We start from the raw sequence: 17,712 nt of genomic DNA, 5'->3' as shown, positions 1-17,712 counted from the left end.
TGTGGTCGTGGAATTCACTGACCTTTGGGAAATATTTCGACATGTACATGGGTCTCTTAAATGGATACCAGTTTCCTCTCTGTGCGTTCTGTAGAAAGTTGTCTAGGCACTGTCCGCTTCCATTCATTGTGCTAAGCTAGGCTAACGTGCAGCCAGATAGCTTTCTACTGAACACACACAGAGAGGAAACTGGTATCAATCTTCTTGTCTCTCTCTGGAGAAGACGAGAAGCTAATTTCCCCAAATGTTGGCGTGTTCTTTTAACACTGCCCTCACCAGCGTCTGACAACACTGATCTCATCCGTGAATAGCTGTGGTTAAATATACTCGTTCAATTCGGTCATATACCAACGGTTAGATAACAATATACAGTATATCACAATCTCATTATCTTGTTAATGTATGTTTAGCTGTACGTGCTTGGGTGACAGAATGCTTGTATTTGTGCAGTAGCCTAGCCTGAGAAACAACGTAGAGCAACATTGTTATCACTTAACAGATATGTGTATCTCACACACACACACACACACTCTCTCACACCCACACACACACACACACACACACACACACACACACACGCGCACCTGCGCGCACACACACATCAGAATCAAGAGGTTTATTTGTCACATACATACCAGGGCATACAGTGAAATGCGGGACATACAGTGAAATGTACATGTCCCAAATGTACATGATAAAACGTGTGAGGATAAGGTGTTAAAGGTTGAATGGAAGAGGTTAAGGTGGCATGTCACTATTCACTTGGAATGCAGCTGTCATCTTTATTATGATATTATCTGCTCTGTAAATAACTCATGAAAAGTCTATTGCCGGGTATCTGATACGATCTCTCTTTCATCTGCATGGCCAACAACAATAACAACTGTTGTTTATTGAGAATAAAGACGACTACTGATCCCTCCGGTGAATTGTACTGTGTGGGCACTACGCCTGAGTCTTCACGACGGTCTCCTGTGTCCAGTGTTTAACCCCATGACCCCGGACCCGGAGCTACGGTGCTCTCTGCTGACCTCTGACACACAAAGGGCAGCAGGGACGTGCACAGGACTTTAGAGGGGCAGGTGCTCAAATGCTGAAAAGGGTGCCTCTTTTGAAGGTCTGTGTCTTCAAAAGAGCGCGCGTAGCGCGCAAGCACGATTTTTAAGGGCCCTTTTCGGGCGGGGGGGGGGGGAGGGGCCTTTTTATGCTTTTTGGGGGGTTTTGGTGATCAAATATTGAATATTGAACTATAATAATCAGTGCAGGAGCTCACTTATCCTTGAAAGACACTTTTATCACTGACTTAAAAGGTCCATACATCTCCATAAATGTTCAGGGGGGAGGGAATAAGTGCTTACCCTACAGACCCCAAGAAGTGCTGTATATTCTGTATTGTTTAATATAAATGCATTTTTTATTCCAATCCCGATTTGTATTTGAGATTCCCAAATCCCATCGGACTTGACTTCTTCGTGTCCCTCAGTGAGTGTAATACCAGCATTCAACTGTATGCGCCACAGCGTTTTCTATCATCATCATCATCATCACCATCACCCACGCTATGCATAAAATATATAGGTCCGCGGAGAGGCACGCTGAGCAGGCCGTGCAAACTGCAATGGAATACGGGGCATTTCTCTCTCTTTACCTAATATTTTGATTCTATCCTGCATTTTTCAGTTGGAAGGGCAGTCTATATGCGTAACGCAGGCACGTGCACACATAGAGCCCAAGGGGTGCTTGAGCACCTGCCTTTTTGAGCCTCATAAAAAAAGTGCCCTTTTTGAAAATAAAATGGAAAGAAATTCGTTACGCATATAGACTGCCCTTCCAACTGAAAATGTCAGGATGGAATCAAAATATTAGGTAAAGAGAGAGAGATGCCATTGTAATTTGCACAGCCTCCTCAGCGTGCCTCTCCGCGGACCTATATATTTTATGCATAGCGTGGGTGGTGATGATGATGATGATGATGATGATGATGATAGATAATAGTGGACATTTTGTTCATAAATAGTATTTCCTGCTCTCTGTTTTCCCAGGGGGGGGGTGTCTTTCCATACATGTTTTAAAGAGAAGAATGTTCTTTAAAATATACAAATTCTTGCAAGAAGACCCACCAAGGTTGTGTTGTATCCCCTTTACTATTTGTTCTTTGTAGAGCCCCTAGCTCATTTAATCGGAGCAAATTAAAAGATTCAAGGGATTAATAAAGGCAAAGACAAATTAAACATTTTCATAGATTATTTTAATAGTTACAAATCCCCCCCAAATCACTATCAAAATGTCCTGCAGACAATCTCTAACGTTATACAAATAAATTGAGGAAAATCTGGTCTCCAGCAGGTATCAAATACTTAATACAAATGAGCCAGATTCCTGAACTTAACATGTCCAACCTAATTAAAGACAAACAATAACAAAACATCTCCCACTCTCACAATGGGGAAAAATGTACACCATAAAAATGAATATCCTTCCTGAAATCACCTACTGTATCTCTGTAGTGCTACTGTATACCCGTTTCTTTCCCTATAGAATATTTAGGGAAATAATATAAAATGAAAATGGTGGGTACATTTCTGACAGACAACATATATTATACATAATATTATATATATCGGATAAAAAACAGGTTGGATACTTCAGTGTGATAAAGGCTGACTGACTGCTGCTCTATTATATCAGTCTCGGTCACAGGATACTGTATACATGTGCTCTCCATCCAGTTACAGTACAGCATGAATAACCATTTAGTAGTAGTAGTTTTATTCACTCATCACACACAATACAATATGCATAATCATTCAACAATATTTGATCAGTGACTGAAAAGGTACAGGCTGAAGTATAATGCTTATATATGCCTGTCCTATATTCTTAACTAAATTAAGACTCCAAAACAGTATTCTAAAAAAGAATAACAAAAAAAGAATTATTCACATTTGTTATCTTAAAAAATAGCTATACAAACCTTTTTATTTAATTTTTTTTAAACCAAAAGCGAATGACTCATTCTTATTAAATGTATATCAGCATTGTTAAATTGTAAATGTAAGTATTGTGTGATTTTGTGTGAAGGGCGGACTAGCAAAGTAAGATTTTCATTGTACGGAAAACTGTCTGTTTAACTGTGCACATGACAATAAACAATCTTGCATCTTGAATCTTCTACAAGTTAACCCCAACAATAGAAATACATCTCCTTTTAATCCCTTTCTTAGCTTTTTGAACACTAGCTAAATTTACAAATGTCTCTCAAATCATATTTTCTTTCATGTATTGAAAAATGTGCACACCGCCTGGGAGTACCTTTGCATACATTATTACATTATTTGCATAATTTTATAAAAATAATCATTCAATTTCATAACATGATAAATTTAACAATCACTACAATCATTTAGTAGTGATTGTTCTAAAAAAAAACGTATGACAAAATATTATGCAATTATAAATACATTATGTAGACCTTTTGACACAATTACCCAATCTTGTCATTGAAAAGCTACAGTATATCAGAGGTAAACAAACAAACAATGGGTTTGGGTAGATCAAACTGTGATTAGTAGTAGTGATTTTGGACCAGTGGTCTGGCATTGTGTGTGTGTGTGTGGTGTGTGTCTGTGTGTGCGTGAGAGTGTAGTGTGTGTGAGTGTGTGTGTGTGTGTGTACGTCTGTGTGTGAGTGTGTATGTGTGTGTGAGTGTGTGTGTACGTGTCTGTGTATGTCTGTGTGTGTGTATGTACGTGTGTGTGTGTATGTGTGCGTGTGCATGTGTACATGTGTGTGTCTGCATGTGTTATGTGTTATAGAAAGAGAGAGAGAGAGAGAGTGTGTGTTGAAATGATGATATGGTAAAGTAGGTCAGTCCAATTCTGGATTCACAAGGTGTGTGTGTGTGTGTTTGCATATTTTAACTGTCTATCCCCCTAAATCAAATCTGATTCATTTGATGAGTGCCTTCGTTGCCTAGATACATGTATTCCACTCAAAGTAGTCTCGCGTAGCCAGACCTCTCTCCACACGATATCGCTTTGCCAGCGCCAGAGAGGGGTCTCGCTGAACCTGTTATCATTCTGCTATAGGGGGGAAAATGCTCTGGCTTGTTTGCATTTCTTTAAACTAGTGCTGTCAGGCGATTAAAAAAATGTATCTAATTAATTACAGGATTTGTAATTAATTAATCTAATTAATCGCATTTTAATCACATAACCATTTTAGGCCTGATATTCTATATTCTATAATCATATTTCAAATGGCATTTGTCTGGATGGCAGAATTCAGTACTGTATCTACAAAACCTTCTGTTTAATCATCTTCCATTTATTCATTTGCTTAGATTTTTCAGGTCTGGTCAATTTGAGCATGGTGTTATTCATAGTCAAAGATAAAAAAAAAACTTAAGTGATATTCTCATTTTACAATAACAATGTACTCAAGCCTAGTAACAGACACAGTATTTCTGGCACTGGGAATACATTCCCTGAGATCCATAGATGTCCCTAGAATCAGATACCAAGAACATGCAAATGGACCATATTAAAAAAAAGTCTGTAAATGTGTCTTCTACGTTCTTATGGAATGAATGAGATAAAAAAAAGATTAAAAAAAAATAAAAAATGTAATTAATTTTGAGTTAATTTTCATAACGCGATCATTTGCTGTGTAATTAACACTTTGGTTGCCTTGGGTTAAATTAATGATATACCATAGATTGCCAGCGCTATTTGTCTATGGAGAAAGTCCCCTTCTTTGCAGGGCTATAACTTTTTAAATTCTATTGCTACATTGCCATTATTAGGGCCCATTCAAAGTCCTATATGTATTGTTCATTGTGTAGCAACGTTAAACTTTTTCATTCACATATTCATAGTAAAGTATGGTCTAATGTATAAGTATGTTTTCATCTCTTTCTGCAGCTTTCTCCAGAACGTGATATATAGCCCCAAATGCATTATATTGATGATGAAATACAGTTTGATGGCAATCAGCGCGATATAAAAAATTCCAACTAGACGTACTTCTAGAAGTTACTAAACGTCATCTGATGTTGACCGGATGGGCGAGGGGGCGTTTATAATTCCGTGGGCAGCGTTATACCAATCATCTAATGTGGGTCAAATGTTGATAATAGCAGTTAGTATCTAAGACGGTAACGTTACACGCTGAAACTCACCCCAGTCTCCGCGCGCCGTTGGGCGATCATCGTCGAGTAGAAATTTGATCATTATGGGATATATTTTTACCCGGTCCATCTCCAGCTTGTATAATGGTATATACGTCCAAATCATGTTGTTTATCGAGTTATTGCCAATCGATCACCGTGTAGCGTGACGAGCCAGAGTCCCATGAACCATAGCGAGCGCCCGGAAGTACTACGGTCGTCATGACAACCTCTATTCAATATCCTGTGTGGCGATTGCGCCGATCGGCCACCAGATGGCGCTCCTGAACCGCCAGAGAGCTCAGTGGGTCCTGCTGGTGGATCTCAGGCCAGCGGAGGGGGAATATGAATCCGATCGCAGATTTTTGAAATATTGATATAAGGACGCTGTACAGCGTCCCCCGGCAACTTTAGCATGGCCAGCAAAGACGTGAAAAGACGTGTCCCGGCAGTCAAAGTGTTAATTAATCTAATTAACGCGATAAACTGACAGCCCTACTTTAAACCAATCACAATCATCCTGGGCGCGGCTAAAGCAGCGACGGCGCCCTTGCAAAATAGTGTCGCAGATAACGGAAGAGGAGGAGAATCTTCGACTGAAATAGTCGGCCAATGGCGCGCTTATTATACCCACAGTCGCAGTCCTGTGATCCAGACTACACTCAAAGTGACAATGTACAGTAGCTTACCTCCAGATGCTTTGTCAGGATTGCGGTGGTAGAGGACCCAAGTGCAGAGAGACAAAAGGAGACAGAGGCAGGTGACCGGGGAGAAAACCAATAATGGACATTTAATGATGATGACAGAACGGGGGAAGAAGACTAACTGGCTCAACTAAACAGGTAACAGGATAAACACACTTGTAACTGGAACATGAAGCAAACGGCAGTAGCAGGAACACAGGGGAACAGGGGTAACGGAAACACGGACTAACTGAGTCACAACACCTGGGAAAACACTGGGGGACACCTGCTGGGAGGAGACACAAGAGGAGGGACTAGGCCAGGGGGAGAAACAACGGGGTGAGACGAACAGCGAAAACGGGGCAACGCCCCGCCAGGTCGACCAGGAAGGAGAGCCCTGCCACGGTGGGCGAGCGCCCAGAGACCAGGAAGGAGGGCTGGAGACAGAGGGAGCGAGGAACAGGCACAGAGGCAGGCAGGCAGACAGGGAGGGAGGGAGGGAGGGAGGGAGGGAGGGAGGGAGGGAGGGAGGGAGGGAGGAAGGAAGGAAGGAAGGAAGGAAGGAAGGAAGGAAGGAAGGAAGGAAGGAAGGAAGGAAGGAAGGAAGGAAGGAAGGAAGGAAGGAAGGAAGGAAGGAAGGCAGGAGGAGGTGGAAGAGTAGAGGCCGGGGCTGAAGGAGGAGGTGGAAGAGTAGAGGCCGGGGCTGAAGGAGGAGGCGCTGGAAGAGTAGAGGCCGGGGCTGAAGGAGGAGGAGGTGGAAGAGTAGAGGCCGGGGCTGAAGGAGGAGGAGGTGGAAGAGTAGAGGCCGGGGCTGAAGGAGGAGGTGGAAGAGTAGAGGCCGGGGCTGAAGGAGGAGGTGGTGGAAGAGTAGAGGCCGGGGCTGAAGGAGGAGGTGGAAGAGTAGAGGCCGGAGCTGAAGGAGGAGGCGCTGGAAGAGTAGAGGCCGGAGCTGAAGGAGGAGGTGGAAGAGTAGAGGCCGGGGCTGAAGGAGGAGGTGGAAGAGTAGAGGCCGGGGCTGAAGGAGGAGGTGGAAGAGTAGAGGCCGGGGCTGAAGGAGGAGGAGGTGGAAGAGTAGAGGCCGGGGCTGAAGGAGGAGGTGGAAGAGTAGAGGACGGGGCTGAAGGAGGAGGTGGAAGAGTAGAGGCCGGGGCTGAAGGAGGAGGCGCTGGAAGAGTAGAGGCCGGGGCTGAAGGAGGAGGAGGAAGAGTAGAGGCCGGGGCTGAAGGAGGAGGAGGTGGAAGAGTAGAGGCCGGGGCTGAAGGAGGAGGCGCTGGAAGAGTAGAGGCCGGAGCTGAAGGAGGAGGTGGAAGAGTAGAGGCCGGGGCTGAAGGAGGAGGAGGTGGAAGAGTAGAGGCCGGGGCTGAAGGAGGAGGAGGTGGAAGAGTAGAGGCCGGGGCTGAAGGAGGAGGTGGAAGAGTAGAGGCCGGGGCTGAAGGAGGAGGTGGAAGAGTAGAGGCCGGGGCTGAAGGAGGAGGAGGTGGAAGAGTAGAGGCCGGGGCTGAAGGAGGAGGTGGAAGAGTAGAGGCCGGGGCTGAAGGAGGAGGAGGAAGAGTAGAGGCTGGGGCTGAATGAGGAGGAGGAAGAGTAGAGGCCGGGGCTGAAGGAGGAGGAGGAAGAGTAGAGGCCGGGGCTGAAGGAGGAGGTGGAAGAGTAGAGGCCGGGGCTGAAGGAGGAGGTGGAAGAGTAGAGGCCGGGGCTGAATGAGGAGGTGGTGGAAGAGTAGAGGCCGGGGCTGAAGGAGGAGGTGGAAGAGTAGAGGACGGGGCTGAAGGAGGAGGTGGAAGAGTAGAGGCCGGGGCTGAAGGAGGAGGTGGAAGAGTAGAGGCCGGGGCTGAAGGAGGAGGAGGAAGAGTAGAGGACGGGGCTGAAGGAGGAGGCGCTGGAAGAGTAGAGGCCGGGGCTGAAGGAGGAGGAGGTGGAAGAGTAGAGGCCGGGGCTGAAGGAGGAGGCGCTGGAAGAGTAGAGGCCGGGGCTGAAGGAGGAGGTGGAAGAGTAGAGGCCGGGGCTGAAGGAGGAGGTGGAAGAGTAGAGGACGGGGCTGAAGGAGGAGGAGGTGGAAGAGTAGAGGCCGGGGCTGAATGAGGAGGTGGAAGAGTAGAGGCCGGGGCTGAAGGAGGAGGCGCTGGAAGAGTAGAGGCCGGGGCTGAAGGAGGAGGAGGTGGAAGAGTAGAGGACGGGGCTGAAGGAGGAGGAGGTGGAAGAGTAGAGGCCGGGGCTGAAGGAGGAGGTGGAAGAGTAGAGGCCGGGGCTGAAGGAGGAGGTGGAAGAGTAGAGGCCGGGGCTGAAGGAGGAGGTGGAAGAGTAGAGGCCGGGGCTGAAGGAGGAGGTGGAAGAGTAGAGGACGGGGCTGAAGGAGGAGGAGGTGGAAGAGTAGAGGCCGGGGCTGAAGGAGGAGGTGGAAGAGTAGAGGCCGGGGCTGAAGGAGGAGGTGGAAGAGTAGAGGCCGGGGCTGAAGGAGGAGGTGGAAGAGTAGAGGCCGGGGCTGAAGGAGGAGGTGGAAGAGTAGAGGCCGGGGCTGAAGGAGGAGGTGGAAGAGTAGAGGCCGGGGCTGAAGGAGGAGGTGGAAGAGTAGAGGCCGGGGCTGAAGGAGGAGGAGGTGGAAGAGTAGAGGCCGGGGCTGAAGGAGGAGGTGGAAGAGTAGAGGCCGGGGCTGAAGGAGGAGGTGGAAGAGTAGAGGCCGGGGCTGAAGGAGGAGGTGGAAGAGTAGAGGCCGGGGCTGAAGGAGGAGGTGGAAGAGTAGAGGACGGGGCTGAAGGAGGAGGTGGAAGAGTAGAGGCCGGGGCTGAAGGAGGAGGTGGAAGAGTAGAGGCCGGGGCTGAAGGAGGAGGTGGAAGAGTAGAGGCCGGGGCTGAAGGAGGAGGAGGTGGAAGAGTAGAGGACGGGGCTGAAGGAGGAGGCGCTGGAAGAGTAGAGGACGGGGCTGAAGGAGGAGGAGGTGGAAGAGTAGAGGCCGGGGCTGAAGGAGGAGGAGGAAGAGTAGAGGACGGGGCTGAAGGAGGAGGTGGAAGAGTAGAGGCCGGGGCTGAAGGAGGAGGTGGAAGAGTAGAGGCCGGGGCTGAAGGAGGAGGTGGAAGAGTAGAGGACGGGGCTGAAGGAGGAGGTGGAAGAGTAGAGACCGGGGCTGAAGGAGGAGGTGGAAGAGTAGAGGCCGGGGCTGAAGGAGGAGGAGGTGGAAGAGTAGAGGCCGGGGCTGAAGGAGGAGGTGGAAGAGTAGAGGCCGGGGCTGAAGGAGGAGGAGGTGGAAGAGTAGAGGCCGGGGCTGAAGGAGGAGGTGGAAGAGTAGAGGCCGGGGCTGAAGGAGGAGGTGGAAGAGTAGAGGCCGGGGCTGAAGGAGGAGGAGGTGGAAGAGTAGAGGCCGGGGCTGAAGGAGGAGGTGGAAGAGTAGAGGACGGGGCTGAAGGAGGAGGTGGAAGAGTAGAGGCCGGGGCTGAAGGAGGAGGTGGAAGAGTAGAGGCCGGGGCTGAAGGAGGAGGCGCTGGAAGAGTAGAGGCCGGGGCTGAAGGAGGAGGAGGTGGAAGAGTAGAGGACGGGGCTGAAGGAGGAGGTGGAAGAGTAGAGGCCGGGGCTGAAGGAGGAGGTGGAAGAGTAGAGGCCGGGGCTGAAGGAGGAGGAGGTGGAAGAGTAGAGGCCGGGGCTGAAGGAGGAGGTGGAAGAGTAGAGGACGGGGCTGAAGGAGGAGGTGGAAGAGTAGAGGCCGGGGCTGAAGGAGGAGGTGGAAGAGTAGAGGCCGGGGCTGAAGGAGGAGGCGCTGGAAGAGTAGAGGCCGGGGCTGAAGGAGGAGGAGGTGGAAGAGTAGAGGACGGGGCTGAAGGAGGAGGTGGAAGAGTAGAGGCCGGGGCTGAAGGAGGAGGTGGAAGAGTAGAGGCCGGGGCTGAAGGAGGAGGTGGAAGAGTAGAGGCCGGGGCTGAAGGAGGAGGAGGTGGAAGAGTAGAGGCCGGGGCTGAAGGAGGAGGTGGAAGAGTAGAGGCCGGGGCTGAAGGAGGAGGAGGTGGAAGAGTAGAGGACGGGGCTGAAGGAGGAGGTGGAAGAGTAGAGGCCGGGGCTGAAGGAGGAGGAGGTGGAAGAGTAGAGGCCGGGGCTGAAGGAGGAGGTGGAAGAGTAGAGGCCGGGGCTGAAGGAGGAGGTGCTGGAAGAGTAGAGGCCGGGGCTGAAGGAGGAGGTGGAAGAGTAGAGGCCGGGGCTGAAGGAGGAGGTGGAAGAGTAGAGGACGGGGCTGAAGGAGGAGGTGGAAGAGTAGAGACCGGGGCTGAAGGAGGAGGTGGAAGAGTAGAGGCCGGGGCTGAAGGAGGAGGAGGTGGAAGAGTAGAGGCCGGGGCTGAAGGAGGAGGTGGAAGAGTAGAGGCCGGGGCTGAATGAGGAGGTGGTGGAAGAGTAGAGGCCGGGGCTGAAGGAGGAGGTGGAGAGTAGAGGCCGGGGCTGAAGGAGGAGGTGGAAGAGTAGAGGACGGGGCTGAAGGAGGAGGTGGAGAGTAGAGGCCGGGGCTGAAGGAGGAGGTGGAAGAGTAGAGGACGGGGCTGAAGGAGGAGGTGGAAGAGTAGAGGCCGGGGCTGAAGGAGGAGGTGGAAGAGTAGAGGACGGGGCTGAAGGAGGAGGTGGAAGAGTAGAGGCCGGGGCTGAAGGAGGAGGAGGTGGAAGAGTAGAGGCCGGGGCTGAAGGAGGAGGTGGAAGAGTAGAGGCCGGGGCTGAAGGAGGAGGTGGAAGAGTAGAGGCCGGGGCTGAAGGAGGAGGAGGTGGAAGAGTAGAGGCCGGGGCTGAAGGAGGAGGTGGAAGAGTAGAGGACGGGGCTGAAGGAGGAGGTGGAAGAGTAGAGGCCGGGGCTGAAGGAGGAGGTGGAAGAGTAGAGGCCGGGGCTGAAGGAGGAGGTGGAAGAGTAGAGGACGGGGCTGAAGGAGGAGGTGGAAGAGTAGAGGCCGGGGCTGAAGAAGGAGGAGGTGGAAGAGTAGAGGCCGGGGCTGAAGGAGGAGGAGGTGGAAGAGTAGAGGCCGGGGCTGAAGGAGGAGGTGGAAGAGTAGAGGCCGGGGCTGAAGGAGGAGGAGGTGGAAGAGTAGAGGCCGGGGCTGAAGGAGGAGGAGGTGGAAGAGTAGAGGCCGGGGCTGAAGGAGGAGGAGGTGAAAGAGTAGAGGCCGGGGCTGAAGGAGGAGGAGGTGGAAGAGTAGAGGCCGGGGCTGAAGGAGGAGGTGGAAGAGTAGAGGACGGGGCTAAAGGAGGAGGAGGTGGAAGAGTAGAGGCCGGGGCTGAAGGAGGAGGTGGAAGAGTAGAGGACGGGGCTGAAGGAGGAGGAGGTGGAAGAGTAGAGGCCGGGGCTGAAGGAGGAGGAGGTGGAAGAGTAGAGGCCGGGGCTGAAGGAGGAGGAGGTGGAAGAGTAGAGGCCGGGGCTGAAGGAGGAGGAGGTGGAAGAGTAGAGGCCGGGGCTGAAGGAGGAGGAGGTGGAAGAGTAGAGGCCGGGGCTGAAGGAGGAGGAGGTGGAAGAGTAGAGGCTGGGGCTGAAGGAGGAGGTGCTGGAAGAGTAGAGGCCGGGGCTGAAGGAGGAGGTGCTGGAAGAGTAGAGGCCGGGGCTGAAGGAGGAGGTGCTGGAAGAGTAGAGGCCGGGGCTGAAGGAGGAGGTGCTGGAAGAGTAGAGGCCGGGGCTGAAGGAGGAGGTGCTGGAAGAGTAGAGGCCGGGGCTGAAGGAGGAGGAGGTGGAAGAGTAGAGGCCGGGGCTGAAGGAGGAGGTGGTGGAAGAGTAGAGGCCGGGGCTGAAGGAGGAGGAGGAAGAGTAGAGGCCGGGGCTGAAGGAGGAGGTGGAAGAGTAGAGGCCGGGGCTGAAGGAGGAGGTGGAAGAGTAGAGGCCGGGGCTGAAGGAGGAGGAGGTGGAAGAGTAGAGGCCGGGGCTGAAGGAGGAGGTGGAAGAGTAGAGGCCGGGGCTGAAGGAGGAGGTGCTGGAAGAGTAGAGGCCGGGGCTGAAGGAGGAGGTGGAAGAGTAGAGGACGGGGCTGAAGGAGGAGGTGGAAGAGTAGAGGCCGGGGCTGAAGGAGGAGGTGGAAGAGTAGAGGCCGGGGCTGAAGGAGGAGGAGGTGGAAGAGTAGAGGCCGGGGCTGAAGGAGGAGGAGGTGGAAGAGTAGAGGCCGGGGCTGAAGGAGGAGGTGGAAGAGTAGAGGCCGGGGCTGAAGGAGGAGGAGGTGGAAGAGTAGAGGCCGGGGCTGAAGGAGGAGGAGGTGGAAGAGTAGAGGCCGGGGCTGAAGGAGGAGGAGGTGGAAGAGTAGAGGCCGGGGCTGAAGGAGGAGGTGGAAGAGTAGAGGCCGGGGCTGAAGGAGGAGGAGGTGGAAGAGTAGAGGCCGGGGCTGAAGGAGGAGGTGGAAGAGTAGAGGCCGGGGCTGAAGGAGGAGGAGGTGGAAGAGTAGAGGCCGGGGCTGAAGGAGGAGGTGCTGGAAGAGTAGAGGCCGGGGCTGAAGGAAGAGGTGGAAGAGTAGAGGCCGGGGCTGAAGGAGGAGGAGGTGGAAGAGTAGAGACCGGGGCTGAAGGAGGAGGAGGTGGAAGAGTAGAGGCCGGGGCTGAAGGAGGAGGAGGTGGAAGAGTAGAGGCCGGGGCTGAAGGAGGAGGAGGTGGAAGAGTAGAGGCCGGGGCTGAAGGAGGAGGTGGAAGAGTAGAGGCCGGGGCTGAAGGAGGAGGAGGTGGAAGAGTAGAGGCCGGGGCTGAAGGAGGAGTAGGTGGAAGAGTAGAGGCCGGGGCTGAAGGAAGAGGTGGAAGAGTAGAGGCCGGGGCTGAAGGAGGAGGTGGAAGAGTAGAGGCCGGGGCTGAAGGAGGAGGAGGTGGAAGAGTAGAGGCCGGGGCTGAAGGAGGAGGCGGAGAGTAGAGGCCGGGGCTGAAGGAGGAGGTGCTGGAAGAGTAGAGACCGGGGCTGAAGGAGGAGGAGGTGGAAGAGTAGAGGCCGGGGCTGAAGGAGGAGGAGGTGGAAGAGTAGAGGCCGGGGCTGAAGGAGGAGGAGGTGGAAGAGTAGAGACCGGGGCTGAAGGAGGAGGAGGTGGAAGAGTAGAGGCCGGGGCTGAAGGAGGAGGTGGAAGAGTAGAGGCCGGGGCTGAAGGAGGAGGAGGTGGAAGAGTAGAGGCCGGGGCTGAAGGAGGAGGTGGAAGAGTAGAGGCCGGGGCTGAAGGAGGAGGTGGAAGAGTAGAGGCCGGGGCTGAAGGAGGAGGTGGAGAGTAGAGGCCGGGGCTGAAGGAGGAGGTGCTGGAAGAGTAGAGGCCGGGGCTGAAGGAGGAGGCGGAAGAGTAGAGGCCGGGGCTGAAGGAGGAGGTGGAGAGTAGAGGCCGGGGCTGAAGGAGGAGGTGGAAGAGTAGAGGCCAGGGCTGAAGGAGGAGGCGCTGGACATCCGATGCTTTAAGGAGAGATACTGAAGCTGAAGTGGTTTCCCCTCCAACAGCCGCCAGTGGCTGTGTATAGCTCCACAGTCAGCCACCCCTAGGGCTAGCTCCACAGTCACTCATCCCTAGGGCTAGCTCCACAGTCAGCCACCCCTAGGGCTAGCTCCGTAGTTAGCCACCCCTAGGGCTAGCTCCACAGTCAGCCACCCCTAGGGCTAGCTCCGCAGTCAGCCACCCCTAGGGCTAGCTCCGCAGTCAGCGGCTGCAGAGGAACAGGCATCAGGCAGAGAGGAGGGCAGGGCACCAGGCAGACAGGGCCTCACAGGGAACAGGTGGGCGGGGAGGCAGCAGGTTGGAAGATGGAGGAATAGCGACTGCGACCAAAGGGACGCTGGGCGGCCAGCGCACCAACCACAGCCTGTGGTGTCTAACCGTAACCGCCACCCCTGGAGCCTCAGAGGACCAGACTCCAGACTACACTCAGTAACACAATGTAGCTTACTGGACCTCCACTGGTGCTCAGGATTGCGGGCCCAAGTGCAGAGATGAAAGGATGCAGAGGCAGGTAACTGGGGGGAAAGTGGACATTTAATGATGACAGACGGGTTCACGGGTACTGTAGGATACGGGATGACAGAACAGGGCAAGACTAACTGGCTAAAGTAAACTGGTAACCGGATAAACACTACCACTGGAAACACGAGGCAGACAGCAGTGTAGTAGTAGCAGGAACGCAGGGGACAGGAGGGGTAACGGGAACTAGACGACTAGACACTGACTAACTAAGGAAGCTGACGTGAATACAAGAGGGACGCTAATCGAAAACAGCTGGCGGTGATTATTACAGTTAACAGCTGGGGCAGGTCGAGACACGTCACAACGTTATGGGAAAACACTGGGGACATCTGCTGGACCTGGGAGGAAACACGAGAGGAGGGACTATAGGAGGGGGAGACAACAGGGACTGGATGGACAGAGAAACAGGGGACTGGATGTCACAACGGTGACAGTAGGTTCAGTCAGTTTATATTAGGGCTGTCAGTTTATCGCGTTAATTAGATTGATTGATTAATTAATTACACAGCAAATTATCGCGTTATGAAAATTGCACACACACACACACACACACACACACACACACACACACACACACACACACACACACACACACACACACACACACACACACACACACAGGCACCACAAAAACAGACTTTATATAGCCGATTGCCATATGATGCAAACGCATGATAGCTCAGACACTTAATATTTTACAGTTACTCTTTTACAGTGTACTATTTATTGTTATTTAGTGGTAGTATAGTAGTTGAGGTATAGATAGACCTGTTTGCCGTATATACACCAGACTCAGTGTTCGCGCACATCACCGGGGCAGGAAGGAACGTAATCCTGGTCAGAACAACGGGGCAGATTACAACCTATTTGCATTTGTTAGCCATGCTATGGATCTAAACAATCAATCCATGCCAAAGCTAGATGTGTAAAATGTGAAAGACTCACACTCACAGCCATGCTATTTTGGCAAAATGACATCCATCTGTTTTAGTTTTTAAACCATTTTTAGTCAGGGGAGTGCCATGGTTTAGTCACATTGATTGATTGATTGATTGATTGATTGATTGATTGATTGATTGAAAAGTGTATTAACAGATTGCAGAATGGGTACAGTACACTACAGCTCAATACATATACAATTGTTAAGGGGATGCAGACCAGAGAAAGACTTTCGTCTTGTTTACATCAGGGTCCCCCATTTTCAATTCATCATAACATATATGACATACATGACATACAGATAGACAGTACTGCTACATCTATACATTTATGACATATCAGATTAGCAAATATTGTACTGTTTGTGATACAAAAGTGTCCAGAAAAAGAGTGTACCGTACTTTTCGCACTATAAGCCGCACCTGACTATAAGCCGCAGCAGCTAAATTGAATGATGTGTACAGTACATATATAAGCCGCACTGGACTATAAGCCGCAGGTGTTTTAATGTTTAATTACCATATGTAGGGTTCGTGCACAGAGGGGATTGTCGGGAAAGAGATGGCTGTTTGAGGAAGCTCCCATTTATTAACATTTCAACAAACAAGTTGCATATTTAATAAGGGAACAGATAAATAACATTTCAATGCAGTAAAAAAAGCAATATTTCGATTTTTACATTTTCGGGTTTGGTCCACATATAAGCCGCACCGTTATATAAGCCGCAGGGTCGAAAAATGGGTAAAAAAGCTGCGGCTTATAGTCCGAAAAGTACGGTATATACATTTGACGTAAAAACTGTACATTGGAGGAGGTTGGGTGGGAGGGGTGGGGTTGGGAGCTGTACATTGGAGGTGGGGGGGGGGTGGGTAGGGGGGACACACACACACTGTACACTGTACATTGGAATACTGACAAAGCCATACTTGGTCATTTACTGTACAACTGGGTTAGGACATTTGTAGGGGCCAGTTTCGAATTGCAACATGACTCAGTTGGTATTGCTGATTGGCTCGAATACGCTATGTTTGTAAACAGCGACGAGGCATACATGAATAGACTCTCAAAGGACTCTTTACAACTGCATATTCACTCTATACCTCATTGCTGTTGTAAGTATCGGCCTTAGCGTCACAATCCAACCAATTCTGTGGTTTCTATTTAATTAAGGCATGGTAATATATTTCCCTTAATTTAACAATTCAAGTGGGGGAAACACCACAGTAGCCTACATAGTCTTTATTTTTTATTTTTTTTATGATTACAAATATTATACAACACTGTGTATCACACTTGTATATTTTCTACAATAGTTTTGGTACAGTATGTAATATAATTTCAGTTCTGAATATTGATTTATAATGGGGTTGTAAATGTTTTGTGTGTACAGTGTGGACACACTTACACCCACTATGCTATATTTTGACAAGATCAAGGTGTTTGTCTCTTGGCTGTTCTGTATGTTGAATAACCATCTGAAACTGTACACATTGCAAATAAAGTTCTCCCATCCAAAGTGAACTGTCTTCTGTCCTGGTTCCCTTATTCCCTCTCAATAAAGGATCTTCTGAGGTCCACTAGCAATGCTTGCTTCTAGTTACATTGACAGGGGTCAAAGGTCAAGGCAACTTGATCTCTTCAATGAACTTCATAATTATACAGAGGTATACAGCTTCCTGTACAACTTGATTAAAAAATTATATTAAAATAAAAAATTGAAAACAATCAGAATTGATTACAAACACAGGGACCAGGCTAAGTTATATTGCTGTTGAAAGACATTGAAAGAGAAATATTTTTTTTAATGGTAATCATTGTTGATCATGTGAGTACAAAAACAAGTATTGGGCCCAACCGCTGACGAAACCCTCTAATCCCGCGGTTGCCGTTCGTTAGTTACGCAAAAGTCTGCAGGACACACACAACCACTCCCTGTGTAGAGCAAACACACACAGACACACAGGTAATTAGCAGCAGAGCTCCCAAGTACTGTATGTTTTGAATTATTTTCACCATGGAGGTATTAAATGACACTCATGGATCCAGGGCCAGATCACGTGCTGCTAACCTGTATCTCTCTAGATTTAAAAGGTGGTTTAAAGCTCTGAAAAGTCTAAATAAAGTATGATGTAGGGCTGGGCGATATGGAAAAAAATCATATCGCGATAACGATATGATAATGTTATCATATTTCTCGATATCGATAATTATCGAATTGTTATAATATCTTTTTTTTAACAACAGATGTATGTTTATTTTGCAGCAATTCTTTGTCATTGCCGCCATCTTCAGTGTTACACCCTCACACTCCAGTTCTCAGGCTGCAGCTGGTTTGAAAGCGAAAGTAAACTGGCTTCTCTGCTGGCTGTGGCTCCAGGGGAGTTGAACAGTTCTGGCTCTGCTAGTTTATTTATCGATCTTTTGGTGCTTTTTTGGTGGACAAACCACCGCACATGTGCACCGTGACTCGTGACTGGAGACTAGTTCTGCTAGCACACATAACCTACTGTGTACAGACGGTTTCAAAATGTATTTTAAATTAGAAAGCAAACAAAATAAATGGACAAGAGAAAAATAAATCTCAATTTGGTCAGTATTGTCATTTGGACAAGCAAAGCCATTACTTTAAGTTGCAGGCAAGAAAGACAAGTCTGTCCACTGTCTCTGGTTTTAAAACTGCCCTGTTGCAGGTCAAAAAAAAAAAAAAAAAAACGATTTTTCGATTTCTTTTTTATTTCGATATTCGATATCGATTATTAAAATATATCGCGATATTTATCGTTATCGTTATATCGCCAGCCCTAGTATGATGTATTGAATGAAGAATTACTGTATCCTTGGAGGACTGCTGTTTTGAAACTAAAACGTTTGGCTGTAGTGAACCTATCCTCCCACCACCTTTACTATACAAAGAAGCCTCCAAAGAAGCTTCCTTTAAGCATGATGTTGGTTCACTTTCTTTCAAAGGGTGATTTTATGTCGAGGTTATAGATAATATTCCAGCATTTTA

General features: G+C 49.8%; 1 protein-coding gene across 1 annotated transcript in view; it reads left to right on the top strand.

The window, feature by feature from the left end:
• stxbp4 (syntaxin binding protein 4) overlaps nucleotides 1-17,712 on the top strand; it is a gene marked incomplete at both ends in the record, with an annotated part of 209,606 nt that overhangs the window by 86,989 nt on the left and 104,905 nt on the right. The window lies entirely within an intron of this gene.

Source organism: Notolepis coatsorum (genome assembly GCF_963971535.1).
Source record: "Notolepis coatsorum genome assembly, chromosome: 10".
NCBI classification, from domain to species: Eukaryota; Metazoa; Chordata; class Actinopteri; order Aulopiformes; family Paralepididae; genus Notolepis; species Notolepis coatsorum.
Note: the sequence above shows the minus strand (reverse complement) of the source record. Positions and strands in the feature narration are given on the sequence as shown.